The sequence below is a fragment of the Vigna unguiculata genome, chromosome 5 (genome assembly GCF_037176805.1).
Source record: "Vigna unguiculata cultivar grain cowpea cultivar isolate G323 ecotype 2 chromosome 5, ASM3717680v1, whole genome shotgun sequence".
Taxonomy (NCBI): domain Eukaryota; kingdom Viridiplantae; phylum Streptophyta; class Magnoliopsida; order Fabales; family Fabaceae; genus Vigna; species Vigna unguiculata.
In genome coordinates this window covers 26,270,283-26,284,512 of record NC_140796.1, presented here as the reverse complement: position 1 = coordinate 26,284,512, position 14,230 = coordinate 26,270,283, and the positions used below count along the sequence as shown (strand labels likewise).

General features: G+C 35.5%; 1 long non-coding RNA gene across 2 annotated transcripts; it reads right to left on the bottom strand.

The window, feature by feature from the left end:
* Window positions 1–12,492: 12,492 nt before the first annotated feature.
* LOC146886292 (uncharacterized) lies at window positions 12,493–14,230 on the bottom strand. 2 transcript variants are annotated; one of them, XR_014994726.1, is made up of 4 exons: window positions 13,952–14,230; window positions 13,790–13,826; window positions 12,918–13,289; window positions 12,493–12,604 (listed from the first exon to the last, which is right to left on the bottom strand). It is a non-coding gene; the product is annotated as an uncharacterized LOC146886292 (long non-coding RNA). The 2 variants fall into 2 exon arrangements; XR_014994727.1 differs by lacking the exon at window positions 12,493–12,604 and adding an exon at window positions 12,646–12,788.

Genomic DNA, 14,230 nt, shown 5'->3' with positions numbered 1-14,230 from the left:
AATCGAAACTTCCTAAAATTTCCAAATAATATTATAATATTATTTGATAGTTACATTTGACAGATTTCACTCCCAATCATTTCAGTATATATAGTTATCATCCCTAACATTAAATATATGCTATAAAACATAACATAAACATATTTGTATATATTTATATATTTATTATGTGCACCGAAATAGAAGATACATAAATCTGAAACTTTTCCGATTCACAGCTTAGTTATATATATATATATATATATATATATATATATATATATATATATATATATATATATATATATATATATATATATATATATATATATATATCAACATTTCGAAAAATAAAAACAGTCCACAACATTTAATACCCATGAAATCTATTCAATTCTAAAAATAATAACAAATCAGCAACATTAAATAAACAAAAAAAAAATTATTCTGATACCAATCGAAATTTTTTGGTTAAATCATGTATTAGTTTTATCTCCTTCAAATATTTGAAGAACTCATCCATATAACTACAGTATAATTATATTAATACTGTGTCAACACTTGACTCATAGAACCATAAAACTATCACAAATGTTACAATTCCATGTCAACCTCTGAAAAATAACACCTCATTCGTATCACATGTTGAACCCATACCACTGGTCATTACCACCCCATGAGTATAGGGCCTCATCTCATATCAATACCATGTCCCATTAATTCTAACTCACTCATTAATTTCACATGCCAAGCTTCCACGATATCCATCATTCCATTCATGAATTATGTCACACAATACATGGCAATCCATTATATATATATATATATATATATATATATATATATATATATATATATATATATATATATATATATATATATATATATATATATATATATATATATATATCTCAACATATCAAGCATACCCAAACAATTACAAATCATCCAAGGACAACCAAGCAACCAAACCACACACTGTCTCGCCCAATCCCTCGCTCAGGCGAGCCCCCTTTGCTAGGTGAGGGCTCGAATAGAAAACAGGAACCAACGCGGGATCTCGCTTAGGCGAGACCCCTCTCGCCTAGGCGAGTGGTTCACTCGCTCAAAATAATGAGTTGGTCGCCTGGGCGACCTTTCGCGAAAAAGGATTTGGATGAGCCTCCGCCGGACTCGCTTAGGCGAGTCCTACTCGCCTGGGCAAGATTATCAGTTCTCACCCTGGTCTCACCTGCAGCAGATGTATCTTTCAACCCCAGCCAATCACGCAAAGCATTTCACGTCCCAAGAACAATGATTAACCCATACAAACAATTCGCAAGCTCAAGAACAGGCATAAAAACACAACTTAAACTCGAACCCTAACTACCCGTACTTGGAAACGTTAGCTAAGGCTTTGATACTCGAACAATGAGGGATAATAGCTCACGGGACAGTTTCGCAAGCTGAAAAACAGTGGGACAAGTTCCAAAAACGAGCTCATTAGAAAGCTCTAACTGAGAACATACGGAAGAATCAAAATAAACATAGAGCTTGAGTTGGGAGGGACTTACGTGGAACATAAGAATGAGGCTGAGCTTGCTAAGCTATTACGACTCCAAACCCTATCAGAGGATGACGGCAACTGCTCTAAGAGATGTGTGGGATCTGTTTTACGAAGAGTAGTTACAAGTTAGGGTTTTGGGGTATCTTAGGTCAGAAATTGAATTGGGCCAACCCCATTTAGGCCCAAAAGATTGGGCAGCCTCTACAATAAGATGGGTAGAAATAATTGGGCCTTACATTCCCTCCAACAACAAAATTTTTTTGTGTAAAAAATGAAAGTTTACCAGGCAAAAAGATCTGGGTGTGATTTCCTTATATCCTCCTCCAACTCCCAAGTCGAGTCACCCATTCTCTGATCCCAGATGACTGTAACCAGGTGGACTTCCTTTCCTCGGTGCTCCTCAACTTTGTTATCCTCTTGAGTGACGGGTGGTACTTCCACTGTTAGGTCTTCCCTGATCTGTATATCCTCGGCTTCCAACACATGCGCTGGGTCAAACACGTACTTCCTCAACTATGAGACATGAAACACTAGATGAAGGTTCGCCAACTGCGGGGGTAAGGCTATCTGGTAAGCCACCGGCCCAATCCTCCTCGTGATCTGATAGAGGCCAAGGAACTTGGGCGAAAGCTTGGTCTCTGTCAGAAACTATGCTCGAAGGTACTCCATGCAACCTCACAATCTCCTTAATGTACAGCTGGGCTAACTTTGCCATAGACATCCTCAAGTTCATCGCCAAAAAGTGGGCACTCTTGGTCAACCGGTCTACTATCACCCAGATGGTGTCATGTCTTCTAAAAGTCCGTGGCAAATGGGTTACAAAATCCATGAACATGTTGTCCCATTTCCACAGTGGTATTTCTAAGGGCTGTAGGTTCCCACCGGGCCTCTGGTGCTCCACCTTCGCCTTTTGACAAGTTAAACATGCTGATACGAACTGAGCCACATCCCTCTTCATCCCTTGCCACCAGAAAGTCTCCTTAAGATATTGGTACATCTTAGTCATGCCAGGATGCAAACTAAGACGACTCTTATGTCCTTCCTCAAGAATTAACTTCTTTACCTCAACATCATTGGGTACACAGATCATGCCCTAGAACCTCAAGATACCATCATTACCCAAAGTGAAATCTCTAGTCTCATCTGACCCAAGTTGTTCTCTGACTCTGTTCAGGCTGGCATCTAATAATTGCCTCTCTCTCACTCAGCTCAAGAAGTCACTAGATATAGTAAGGGTACTACACCTAATGGACTTAGACCCCAACTCCACCTATAGCCTCATGTCCCTAAAATTCTCCAGCAATTCTACCTCTTTTATCATGAGATATGTCGTATGTACAGTCTTCCTACTCAGAGCATCTGCCACCAAATTTGCCTTCCCCGGATGATATAGGAGCTCGAAGTCATAATCTTTCAAGAACTCCATCCACCTCCTCTACCTCATGTTCAGCTCCTTCTGGTCAAACAAGTACTTTAAACCTTTGTGGTCGCTGAACACACGAAACTGAGCACCATAAAGATAATGCCTCCAAATCTTCAAGGCAAAGACTATCGCCGCCAACTCCAAGTCATGAGTGGGGTAGTTCCTCTCATGCACCTTGAGTTGTCTTGGGCATATCCCACAACCTTCTTCTCCTGCATCAAAACGCAACCAAGTCTGAGGTGGGAGGTGTCACAGTAGACCTCGAACGGCTTCCCGACATCTGGGATCACTAGTATCGTAGCGCTAGTCAATCTTCTCTTCAACTCCTGGAAACTTTCCTCGCACTTATCTATCCAAGTGAAGGGTTGGTCCTTCCGAGTAAGCAGTGTCAAGGGTGCCACTATTTTGGAGAATCCCTCCATGAACCTCCTATAGTAGCCCGCTAACCCCACAAAGCTCTTGATCTCTATGGCCGAGTTAGGACTTTCCCACTTTACCATTACCTCAACCTTCGCTGGGTCCACTGCAATCCCCTTGGCGGATATCACATGCCCCAAAAACTGAACCTCATCCATCCAGAATTCGCACTTGGACAACTTGGCTTACAACTGTTTCTCTCTCAGAACACCAAGCACCAACCTCAGGTGTTCTGCATGCCCCTCTTGAGTCTTAGAATAGATAAGGATGTCGTCTATGAAGACTACAACAAACTTATCTAAGAAGGGTCTGAAAATCCGGTTCATGTAGTCCATGAACAATGTTGGAGCATTGGTCACACCAAAAGGCATAACCATGTACTCATAATGTCCATACCGGGATCGGAAGGCCGTCTTCTGCACATCATCAGCCTTTACCAAAATCTGATGGTATCCCGACCGCTGGTCTGTCTTCGAGAATGCTGACGACACATGCAGCTGATCCATCAAGTCATCAATTCTCGGGAGCGGATACTTATTCTTGATCATCATCTTGTTCAGTTGCTTGTAGTCCACACACAGGCGTGAACTCCCATCCTTCTTCTTTACCAGCAACACTGGTGCTCCCCACGGCGAAGTGCTGGGTCATATAAACTGCTTCGCCATCAGCTCCTCTATCTGTTTCTTAAGTTCCACCAACTCTGCCGGAGCCGTGCGGTATGGAGCCATCGATACCGAACCTGTCCCCAATACTAGGTCAATAGAGAACTCCACCTCCCTACTGGGAGGTAACCTAGGTACTTCATCCAGAAACATGTCCTCAAATTCATGCACCACAGGTATAATTGATGGTCCCTCTATCTCTTCCACTTCCATACGGGCGAAGATTATGTTTGTCGTAGTCTACGCCTGTCGCTGCATCGCTGCCTCATGCTACTGCATCATCGTTGTGCTTTGCTGCGTCATGTAGCCACCATCGCCTCTATTGCCCTGGCGATATCGGGCAAGTCACCCTGGGACGATTGCAAAGTCCTACGAGGAGGTGCCATAGTTCACTGGCACACAGAACATCACTTGGTTAGGCTCGAATAAGGCAAGAATTTAACTAAGAACACTCAGAAGGCAAAGAGAAAGCTAAGCAGACATCCAAGTCCACAGACCTAAGGAATGACCGCTCAGATACCATAAATGTAACGTCCCATTTAATTATTAAGCGAAATTAAAAGACACGTCACACAAAATAGTAATGTAGAGTAGTCCTGGGGTCCTTAACACAACCCCTACAAATTGGGCAGACCACGATGCCAACGGAAACTAGATAAAAGTCTAAAGAAATACATGGGTCGTAGGCCTAAAGAAAACATGGGTCATAGGCCTAAAGAAAACCCATGAAGAAAAGAAACATAAAGTCCAGCCCAGATGGCTAAGCAACGGAATCTCCATTCCCTTGCTGACCGCGGGAACCTCGGCCATCTGCTCCCATCAATTAAATTGATGATCATTGCAAGAAACAAGAGCCACATACAAGACAACCATACAACAAACAGGGTAAGCTAGAGCCAACAACATTTTCATCATACAGTCAAATATACTTTCACCATCCAATATCCATACAACAACCAAGCATGTTATGACTTTTTAATCGATACACTATGACTCGACTCGACTCATCTGGATACGTATAACCTGGTCGGATTCAGCGGATGCTTGCACTTGTGGTGGATACCTCTGCTGACCCCCGAGCTGCTCACCCCCGAGCTATGTGTTACAAGTGTTACGATGGATCAATTTTCCCTCACCACAAGGTTAGTCCTTAGTGAATTTCAGGCCTCCTGTTACTCTCACCACAGGAGTCAGTCCGCTCTAGGTGAGACTAATTGACTCCTTAGAGTGTCAGGATGCAACCTTACCTTGAATCCTTACCTAGTTATACAGGTGGGGCACCACCATGGACACCCACTAATAAGGGCCATGGAATTACGTCCCGACCACTGAAGCGTAACCCCAGAGGCCTCACCTAGAGACTCAAAGGAATTACATACCGTCTCGCCCAATCCCTCGCTTCAGAATTACACATCTGGATACGTATATATCTCAACACATCAAGCATACCCAAAAAATTACAAATCATCCAAGGATAACCAAGCAACCAAACCACGCACTGTCTCGCCCAATCCCTCGCTGAGGATGAAGGGTTTCGCTCAGGTGAGACAGTCTCGCTCAGGCGAGACAGTCTCGCTCAGGCGAGCCCCCTTCGCCTAGGTGGGGGCTCGAAAAGGAAACAGGAACCAACGTGGGATCTCGCTTAGGCGAGACCCCTATCGCCTGGGCGAGTGCTTCGCTCGCTCAAAATAATGAGTTGGTCGCCTGGGCGACCTTTCGCGAAAAAGGATTTGGGCGAGCCTCCGCCAGACTCGCTTAGGCGAGTCCGACTCGCCTGGGCGAGATTATCAGTTCTCGCCCTGGTCTCACCTGCAGCAGATGTATCTTTCATCCCCAGTCAATCACACAAAGCATTTCACGTCCCAAGAACAATGATTAACTCATACAAACAATTCGCAAGCTCAAGAACAGGCATAAAAACACAACTTAAACTCGAACCCTAACTTCCCGTACCTGGAAACGTTAGCTAAGGCTTTGATACTCGAACAGTGAGGGACAATAGCTCATGGGACAGTTTCGCGGGCTGAAAAACTGTGGGACAAGTTCGAAAAACGAGCTCATTAGAAAGCTCTAACTGAGAACATACGGAAGAATCAAAATGAACATAGAGCTTGAGTTGGGAGGGACTTACATGGAACGGAAGAATGAGGCTGAGCTTGCTAAGCTATGACGACTCCAAACCCAAGCAGAGGATGACGGCAGCTGTTCTTAGAGATGTGTGGGATCTATTTTACGAAGAGTAGTTACAAGTTAGGGTTTTGGGGTATCTTAGGTCAGAAATTGAATTGGGCCAACCCCATTTAGGCCCAAAAGATTGGACGACCTCTACAATAAGATGGGCATAAATAATTGCGCCTTACACCAGAGGTGTGCATTTATGTTGCCTTTCTAATAACAAGTATCATATACATATTTTCCTACCTTTTTTTTTATTTCTTAGGAAATCTTTTTAAATCTCATGTATATAACCATATTCACCCACGTAACAATATATCTTTTCAATAAATCCATTTAACAAATAATCATCATTTATATCTCATTTATAGTGCAATAATTACTTTATATATCCTTCAAAATAATCTCTTATCTTTCATATTCTAAAACATCATTTAAATAAAATAAATCTTTTAAAATAATAAACCATTATGTTTCTTATAATAACTTTCTAAATAAATACTTTTTAAATAATTAATGGTCACTTAAAAATATTTATCGTCTTTTAACAATATCTCATAATATTTAACGACTTATATCTAATATATTTTTAATTAAAAAAATTTTAAACCATTTTGTCTTTTACTTTAAATATTTATTTAATCTCATTTATTTATTTTTATAATTATTTATTTTCGTCCTAAAAAATGAAATTTCTAGAATGTATTTTATACAAAATACAAAATATTTTAAAACCGTACAAAATTAAATTAATATTTTAAAACATGAATTTGATCGTATAAAATCATATTCTTAGTATATATATAAATATTTATCCAATTGTATAATTAGTTATTAAATTAAATAATTAAGTTCAGGCAAACTATTTTTTAGTTGAAAAATAGAGCAATTGATTCAAAATCAGTGTAATTCGATTCAAAAATAGTGCAATTCAGTTAAAAATTAGTGCAATTCAGTTCAAAATCAGTGTAATTTGTTTCAAAAACCGTTCAAAAACAATGTAGTTAAGTTCAAAAGTAGTGCAGTTCAGTTAAAAAATAGTGTAGTTCAGTTTAAAAATAGTGCAGCTCAGCTCAAAAGTAGTGCAGTTCATAAAACAATTCAGTTTATAACAGTTCAGTTCATATTATAGCGCAGTTCAGTTCAATTCAGTTTATTAGAACAAAAAAATAGTGCAGTTTAGTTCGCCTGAACTGAGGGAGCAATTTGAATTTGTGTTTTTTCAAGCAGTCTAGTCAGAGAGGTTGGATATATACAATTTTTAGGTTTAAATACGCTTTTGGATTGTCCACACTTTTTAGGCTAGTTTATATATGTTAGTTTTGGATATATATTACTTTATATTTTAATAAAATTAAATTGTAGAAGCTAAATATGTACTAAATTATAACAATAAAAACTTTATAAATTGAAACCTTACTACTAACAAGTATTTATAAAAAAACATGTGTTATTTAAGCTCAAAATATTAACAAATTCAACTTAAGTTAGCCTAAGAAAACCCGTCTTAAATTTTTTGTTACATTATAGTAATTATATTTTCTTATAAAAAAAATCGAGCATATTAAAATTCATTATTTTAGTATATCAAATTAAAAGATGAGGATATAAAAAATTTGTTTTAGAATACTAAAACAAATTTTATTAGGAAATCTTTCTTTTTCTATTTCTTAAGAAAACCCCTCCTAAATTTTTTGTTACAACATAGTTTTTTTATAATATATTTAAGTAATTATATTTTCTTATAAAAAAATCTAGGCATCTTAAAATTCGTTATTTTAGTATATCAAATTAAAAGATGAGGATATAAAAAATTTGTTTTAGAATACTAAAACAAATTTTATTGAATATCAAATTTAATATGTTGATTATCTAATTTTACCTTCTAGAATTTGATAACAATATACAACAAACTCCTTCACCCTCTTCTCTATTTGCTCGCTCCAAAGCCTCTTCAAATCTTTTCCCTTCTTCTCTCCGTTTTCTACTACTTTTGACGTGGATTATTGTTCTCATCTCTTTCTCTCTTGTGAAGGTAGAGAACACAAAATGGTGATGAAGAGCAAGAGTAAGAAAACTCAATCCCTGTTCTTTGATATCAGTAGTGTGCAATGATTTCAATTGTTTATTTTTTTATTATTGTTGTGAACTTTTTTAGTTGCAAAGAGTAAGAGTAAGAGGGTTTCGTTGAAGAAGAAGGACAAGGTGATACGGAAGGTGAAAGAGCACAACAGAAAAAAAGCGAAGGAAGCGAAGAAGCTTAGGCTGAGTGGGAAAAATAAGGTTAAGAAGGATCCTGGTATTCCTAACAATTGGCCTTTTAAGGAACAGGAACTCAAAGCCCTTGAAGCTCGAAGGACGAAGGCCATTGAGGAATTGGAGCAAAAGAAAGCCGAACGCAAGGAGAGGGTAATTGTTTAATCATTATTCAACTCCCATTTCATGAATTATTTCTATCGTTGGTTGATTATGTTTATTATGATTTGTTATGTTACATGATCAGCTAAATGAATGAATAAATAAAAAATGTCGGTAGAAGTTTTATGTAAACCTTGTTCCTGTAGAAAGTTCTTCATGGACAAGAAGAAAGATATATGATAGAAGATAATGAGGGTGCTTGACTATTGGTATATTAAAATGTTTTTGTATTATTGTATTAGTGAAGATTGACTCTTGCTACGAAGAAAACAGTCTTTTGTGATTTCTATTTTCCTTGCAGTTAGGAACTTACTATTCATTACTTGTTTCAGGCTCGTAGAAGAAAATTGGGCTTGCTAGAGGAGGAATATGACTCTAAGTTGCTAGAGGATTCTAATAAAAATACTAATGATTTTGGTAATGCTGCAAAGACTAGAGGTGTGCATTTGTGTTGTCTTTCAAATAACTCTAAAATATCATGTACATATTTTCCTACATTTCTTTTTCTATTTCTTAGGAAATCTTTTTAAATCTCATGTCTATAACCATATTCACCCACGTAGGAAATCGTATATCTTTTTAATAAATCCATTTAACAAATAATCATCATATATAACTCATTTATAGTGCAATAATTACTTTATATATCCTTCAAAATAATCTCTTATCTTTCATATTCTAAAACATCATTTAAATAAAATAAATCTTTTAAAATAATTAACCATTACGTTTCTTATAATAACTTTCTAAATAAATACTTTTTAAATAATTAATGGTCACTTAAAAATATTTAACATCTTTTAACAATATCTCATAATATTTAATGACATATATCTACTATATTTTTAATTAAATAATTTTTCAACCATCACTACAAGAAATCAAGTGATTAGAGTCCCAATAAAACCTTCCAAAATCCAAAAACGGACGCTATCCAAAATTTGTGTGCGAGTAAGAGCAGACTCAAAAAAGAGACGGCCTATCCCATTGAAAATTGACTCTTTCATTTTTTTGACACATTTACCAATGTTGCCAGTAGCGTGGGTCTGACTCTCACTTCCAATTTAATATTTAAATGTTTGTGTTGTCAATCACGTGAGTTCTAACCTTAGGTTGGACCCTCTCTTATTAAATTTATAATCATTCTAAATACAAATTAATAATAATAGAATCTCAAGTCATTTTAAACATAAATTAATATCCAACCAAATTATATTTTCATTTATAATTAAGATATATATTTAGGAAGTGCAATTCCAAGTTATAAACTAAAATATACTAGCAAGATACAAACCAAAAATAGAGCAATTGATTCAAAATCAGTGTAATTTGGTTCAAAAATAGTGCAATTCAGTTCAAAATTAGTGCAATTCAGTTCAAAATCAGTGCAATTTGGTTCAAAAACAATGTAGTTAAGTTCAAAAGTAGTGAAATTCAGTTAAAAAATAGTGTAGTTCAGTTCAAAAATAGTGCAGCTCAGCTCACATGTAGTGCAGTTCATAAAACAGTTCAGTTTATAACAGTTCAGTTCATATTATAATGCAGTTAAGTTCAATTCAGGTTATTACAAAAAAAAACAGTGCAGTTCAGTTCGCCTTAAGTGAGGGAGCAATTTGAAATTTGTGTTTTTTCAAGTAGTATAGTCAGAGAGTTTGGATATATACAATTTTTAGGTTTAAATACGCTTTTGGATTGTCCACACTTTTTAGGCTAGTTTAGATATTTTAGGTTTAGATATATATTACCTTATATTTTAATAAAATTAAATTGTAGATGCTAAATATGTACTAAACTATAAAAATAAAAACTTTATAAATTGAAACCTTACTACTAACTAGTATTTATCAAAAAACACGTGTTATTTAATCTCAAAATAATAACAAATTTAGCTTAAGTTAGCCTAAGAAAACCCCTCCTAAATTTTTTGTTACAACATAGTTTTTTTATAATATATTTAAGTAATTATATTTTCTTATAAAAAAATCTAGGCATATTAAAATTCGTTATTTTAGTATATCAAATTAAAAGATGAGGATATAAAAAAATTGTTTTAGAATACTAAAACAAATTTTATTGAATATCAAATTTAATATGTTGATTATCTAATTTTACCTTCTAAAATTTGATAACAATATACAACAAACTCCTTCACCCTCTTCTCTATTTGCTCGCTCCGAAGCCTCTTCAAATCTTTTCCCTTCTTCTCTTCGTTTTCTACTACTTTTGACGTGGATTATCGTTCTCATCTCTTTTTCTCTTGTGAAGGTAGAGAACACAAAATGGTGATGAAGAGCAAGAGTAAGAAAACTAAATCCCTGTTCTTTGATATCAGTAGTGTGCAATGATTTCAATTGTTTATTTTTTTATTATTGTTGTGAACTTTTTTGGTTGCAGAGAGTAAGAGTAAGAGGGTTTCGTTGAAGAAGAAGTACAAGGTGATACGGAAGGTGAAAGAGCACAACAGAAAAAAAAGCGAAGGAAGCGAAGAAGCTTAGGCTGTGTGGGAAAAATAAGGTTAAGAAGGATCCTGGTATTCCTAACAATTGGCCTTTTAAGGAACAGGAATTCAAAGCCCTTGAAGCTCGAAGGACGAAGGCCATTGAGGAATTGGAGCAAAAGAAAGCCGAACGCAAGGAGAGGGTAATTGTTTAATCATTATTCAACTCCCATTTCATGAATTATTTCTATCGTTGGTTGATTATGTTTATTATGATTTGTTATGTTACATGATCAGCTAAATGAATGAATAAATAAAAAATGTCGGTAGAAGTTTTATGTAAACCTTGTTCCTGTAGAAAGTTCTTCATGGACAGGAAGAAAGATATATGATAGAAGATAATGAGGGTGCTTGACTATTGGTATATTAAAATGTTTTTGTATTATTGTATTAGTGAAGATTGACTCTTGCTACGAAGAAAACAGTCTTTTGTGATTTCTGTTTTCCTTGCAGTTAGGAACTTACTATTCATTACTTGTTTCAGGCTCGTAGAAGAAAATTGGGCTTGCTAGAGGAGGAATAAGACTCTAAGTTGCTAGAGGATTCTAATAAAAATACTAATGATTTTGGTAATGTTGCAAACACTAGCGGTGTGCATTTGTGTTGTCTTTCAAATAACTCTAAAATATCATGTACATATTTTCCTACCTTTCTTTTTCTATTTCTTAGGAAATCTTTTTAAATCTCATGTATATAACCATATTCACCCACGTAAGAAATCGTATATCTTTTCAATAAATCCATTTAACAAATAATCATCATATATAACTCATTTATAGTGCAATAATTACTTTATATATCCTTCACAATAATCTCTTATCTTTCATATTCTAAAACATCATTTAAATAAAATAAATCTTTTAAAATAATAAACCATTACTTTTCTTATAATAACTTTCTAAATAAATACTTTTTAAATAATTAATGGTCACTTAAAAATATTTAACATCTTTTAACAATATCTCATAATATTTAATGACATATATCTACTATATTTTTAATTAAATAATTTTTCAACCATCACTACAAGAAATCAAGTGATTAGAGTCCCAATAAAACCTTCCAAAATCCAAAAACGGACGCTATCCAAAATTTGTGTGCGAGTAAGAGCGGACTCAAAAAAGAGACGGTCTATCCCATTGAAAAGTGACTCTTTCATTTTTTTGACACATTTACATATGTTGCCAGTAGCGTGGGTCTGGCCCTCACTTCCAATTTAATATTTAAATGTTTGTGTTGTCAATCGCGTGAGTTCTAACCTGAGGTTGGACCCTCTCTTATTAAATTTATAATCATTCTAAATACAAATTAATAATAATAGAATCTCAAGTCATTTTAAACATAAATTAATATCCAACCAAATTATATTTTCATTTATAATTAAGATATATATTTAGGAAGTGCAATTCCAAGTTATAAACTAAAATATACCAGCAATATAGGAACCAAAATAACAGCAACATCGGACTTCAAAAGTGTATAAAAACCTAACCAAAAGGATAGAACAACATATAAGAACAAGTGCCATTACAAATCTCAAAATGACAGAAAAGTGCATGAAACCTAACCAAAAGTGTTAATAAATATTACATGAAAAAAGAGAAAAAAACAACATATTTTAAAAGTAGATTCTCTTGGACAGAACAACACAGGAAGATAGAATTATATTACCTGCAAAAACAATAGAAATAATTAGAATAAATACAATGCACAAAGTGTTCTTTGTATAATAATAAGTCCTCATAATAGGTATATATTCTTTGTATAATTCATATCAAGGCTAGTGATTTCTTAATATACCTGAAGCGAATTATTTTGAGATCAATTCTCCCATTAGTAAGAGACACAAAGGTAATATGCACTCCTAGTTCCACCCATCCACTCCTTGGTTTCATTCTCTTCCTCAACAACTACATCACATGCTGGTGCTGACTCAGGCCTTATAGAGGTTCTATCACCATAACCCCCCGCCCCCAATAAATCTTTGATCAGATTTACCACCAAGGGAAATAGGAGCTTGGGAAGTTCCAAGCAGAGGTTGAATTTGAGCTTGCTCCTCCAATATAAGGGGTATAAAACCCCTTTTGAAATGGTGTCAAAGTCAGGATATGGCGTTTGTCCTTTCTTTGTAGGTACTGGAGCCTGTGCAAGGTCTGCTCTACTTGTAAGAACCTGAAAACATTAGTACCATATCCTTTAATTGCGAATGTAGAAAAGAAAAAAAAATAGATTAACATCAATGCTTTAAACATTCTAATTCCCACTTGTCAAATTTACGTATGTTGATGGATGTTTATAGTTCTAAATGTGAACTAATCAGAAATGCAAGGAGCCATTTACAAAATTACAATGAAATAACTTCGTTACTTTCTTAAAGTACTAAGACTCAAAATGATAGAATCACTTAACAATAGGAATCAAAACAATGACAGGGTATAGTTATATATCCTCAGAATTGGAAATAATCCAATTCTTTTGATGATAATGAAATGTAAACTACACAAACAAGGGAAGGAAAACTAACTACATAAACCATAAATTTAAAGGGCATACTTCTTTTTAAAAGGGTAGAGAAATCTAGGACCAATCTACAAAATCTAAAACTGCCAAGCCAGAAAAAGGCAGGATATAGTAAATGTTTAGAATGGGTTCAGTGAACGACGACGACATACCTCTCAGAACAATGGTATCAGGCTCCTATGAGTCCTTCTTCATTATGTTAAAATCGTCAAAACCAGAAACAAAAATGACACGTTTGGGTCAGAGAGCGAGAGACATGGAAGGGGAAAGTAATAAAAGCACATGACTTGCTTAACTTTAGAGATGTTGCTTACCACACCTCCGCTTTGAGAGTCAGTGATGACAAAGGAAGCTAAAATTAGGGCTTTACATTGGGAGTCATCGTTATGGCAAAGGAAATTGAAATCAGGGTTGGAAAGAAAGGGGAAATGGGAAATAGAAAAAGGGTTGGAGAAAAAAAGGGAAAAAAAAGAAGCGGAGCAGAGCGAAACCTGCCTTTTTGAATGAACAGAGTTACTAGCTCCCAACCTTCAATGTCCCGGGCACATTAGGGATTTTTATTGGTAGCACATCAGGGGCCAACACCAAATTTT